The sequence below is a fragment of the Acomys minous genome (assembly GCF_964271855.1).
Source record: "Acomys minous genome assembly, chromosome: 8".
Taxonomy (NCBI): domain Eukaryota; kingdom Metazoa; phylum Chordata; class Mammalia; order Rodentia; family Muridae; genus Acomys; species Acomys minous.
Genome location: NC_140489.1, coordinates 47904234 through 47907215, shown reverse-complemented (window position 1 = coordinate 47907215; position 2982 = coordinate 47904234). Strand labels below are relative to the sequence as shown.

General features: G+C 45.3%; 1 pseudogene across 1 annotated transcript; it reads left to right on the top strand.

Annotated features, from left to right (window-relative positions):
• The first annotated feature begins 1568 nt into the window (after positions 1-1568).
• LOC311603002 (small ribosomal subunit protein uS8-like) lies at positions 1569-1961 on the top strand (annotated as a pseudogene). Its single transcript has one exon. The product of its transcript is annotated as a small ribosomal subunit protein uS8-like (transcript).
• Positions 1962-2982: the final 1021 nt, after the last annotated feature.

Sequence of the window (2982 nt, the reverse complement as noted above, 5' to 3'; positions counted from 1 at the left end):
AGGTCTATCTACAGATCAAAGAGCCTCCTTTTATGACCCTGGTGCAGTGTCTAGCCAGAAGCCGCTTTTACAGCCTCAGCCATAGGAAATTTGTAGTCAGTTTAAGTTCTCCTCGGCCGTAGTACAGCCAGTCCCTAGAGAAGAAACCCTGGGCTCCCTTTCCTTTTTCTTCTTTCAATCCTGATCGGTTGCCTGAGCCATCAGCTCTGGCCACCCAAGAGATGAAGCGAACTGGAAGGGCATCTGCATCCAGCCCCAGAGACCCCACCCTGGACCTCTTCAGAGTGCCAGCCGGGCATTAACACAAGCCTGTATACCTAAGGGCAAGAAGAAAAATGACATGTTTTCCCCTATAAAAAGGCTCTTGACTCATTTCTCAAAATATTTCTCCACTTTTCTCCCTTTCTTCAAGACCTCAGCAACTAGCCACCATCTTCCAATGAAAATGTACTCAATTGCTATTTGTTAAGGATGTTGCATGAATGTTGTAAGATTATCTGAATTGTTTTCTAACAGGAGTGCTGGGAGTCATCCTTCCTAATGCTGCGACCCTTCAATATAGTTCTTTTAAGATTTTGGTTTTTTTCACTTATCAGGAAAGTGAGCCGGAGGGGAGGACATCCTGCTGGGACTTTAGGCGAGAGAAGTATGGGAGAATGGGGAAATAGAAGGATCCAGAGGGTCCTAGAAATCTACAAGAGGAACATTATGATGGGCAATCTGGGCCCAGGGGTCCTGCTCAAACTATGACACCAGCCAAGGACAATACGTGCAGTAAACATCAAACCCCAACCCAATCTAGCCAATGGACAAGACATTCTCCACAGTTGAGTCGACGGTGGGGGCCTGACTTTCACACAATTCCTGGTGCCCCATATTTGACCATGTCCCCTGGATAGGGAGGCCTGGTGGCACTCAGAGGAAGGATAGCAGGCTACCAAGAAGAGACATTATACCATATGAGCATATACAGGGGGAGGAGGTCCCCCTCAGTCACAGACATAGGGGAGGGGAGTAAGGGGAAAATGGGAGGGAGGGAGGAATGGAAAGATACAAGGGATGGGATAACTATTGAGATGTAAAATGAATTCATTAATAAACAAATTTTTAAATTGTTTTTAAATATAATTCCTCATGTTGTGGTGGCCATCAGCCATAAAATTATTTTTGTTGCTTCTTCATAACTGCAATTTTGCTACTGTTATGAATTGTGTTGAGATTCTAATTCAGCCTGCCTACCTGTGATGTCACTGCCTACCTTCCATGGGGGCGTGGCCCTGTACAGGGCTATATAAAAAGACAGACCCTCCTCATGACTCACTCTACCTGATCTTTCACTTCCTACTCTCTCTTCTCTCTCTCTTCCCCTGTCTTCCTCCTCTCTCTCTAGGGTGCCCCTCTCCCCTTTCCTTCTCCACCCATGCTCACTTAATAAACCCCATATAATCTAATATCTGCTGCCTGGTACCCTTTTATCTTATTGCCTTATATCTTCTTATCATTTTCTTATAAAATCTCATTAAAAAATCATAATGTACCTCTTTCTGCCATCTTTCTGCTCCGTCACCATGGTGCACATGAATGACCTGGCAGATGCTCTCAAGAGCATCAACAATGCTGAGAAGAGAAGTAAATGCCAGGTGCTCATCAGGCCATGCTCCAAAGTCATCTTCCAGTTCCTAACTGGGATGATGCAGCATGGCTACATTGATGAATTTGAGATCATTGATGACCACAGAACTGGGAAAATCATTGTGAACCTCATAGGTAAGCTGAACAAGTGTGGAGTGATCAGCCCTAGATTTGATGTGCATCTCAAGGACCTAGAAGTTGGCAGAACAATCTGCTCCCATCCTGTCAGTTTGGCTTCATTGTACTGACAACCTCAGCTGGCATCGTGGACCATGAAGAAGCAAGACAAAAACATACAGGGCGGGGAAATCCTGGAATTCTTTTTCTAGAGATGTAAAATATAACTAAAAAGCCTCTGTGGCCAAAAAAAAAAAAATATTGTAACTGGACGTGGTGGCGCACGCCTTTAATTCCAGCACTCGGGAGGCAGAAGCAGGCGGATCAAGGGAATGGGGCCACTGTGGGCGGCCCCATTCCCTTGGATGGTATCCTGGACTGTATGAAAAGGAGAAAAGGAGAGTGTTAGGATTCTGCTTCAGTCCACCTAACTGCGATATCATCGCTTACCTGACATGGCGGCATGGCCCTGGCCAGGGCCATATAAAAGAACAGACCCTCCATAAGTTCTCTCACCCTCTCTCTCTCTCTCCTCTCTTCCTCTGTCTCTGTCTCTCTCTGGGGTACCCCTCTCCCCTTTCCTTCTCCCTCCATGCTCATTTAATAAACTCCTCTACAACATAGTATCTGCTGCCTGGTACACTATTACTTTATTATTATCTTATATCTTACTGCCTTATATATTAATCGTAAAAGAGAGAGCACAGCCTTCTTACCTAGGCTTCCTGACTTCAGGTGTACCGTGCTCAACTGCTTCAAGTTCCTGTTGCCTTGACTTTCCCACCGTAATGGACTGTACCCTCGATCTGAAAAAAGCAAGCGCTTTCTCCAGTAAGCTGCTTGTGTCTGGGTGTTTTCTCACAGCAACAGGAAAAGTAACTAAGACGGTGCTACAGGTCTTCAAAAAACATTGCCAGGGAGTCCAGCGGTAGTTTAAAAACGATTTCATTAGCCCACGGTGTGGTAATGCACACCTTTAATCCCAGTACTTGGGAGGCAGAGGCAGGTGGATTGCTGTGAGTTCGAGGCCAGCCTGGTCTACAAAGTGAGTTTAAGACAGCCAAGGCTACACAGAGAGACTCTATCTTGAAAAACAAACAAAACAAAAAACAAAAATGAGATGGCATGCAACAGATATGAATATAGAGAGATTTATTTGGGGAGAAGGGAAATAGAAGTTGGGACCTGAGGGTAGAGAAAGACAATGAGAGACAGACACAGAGACAGAAACTG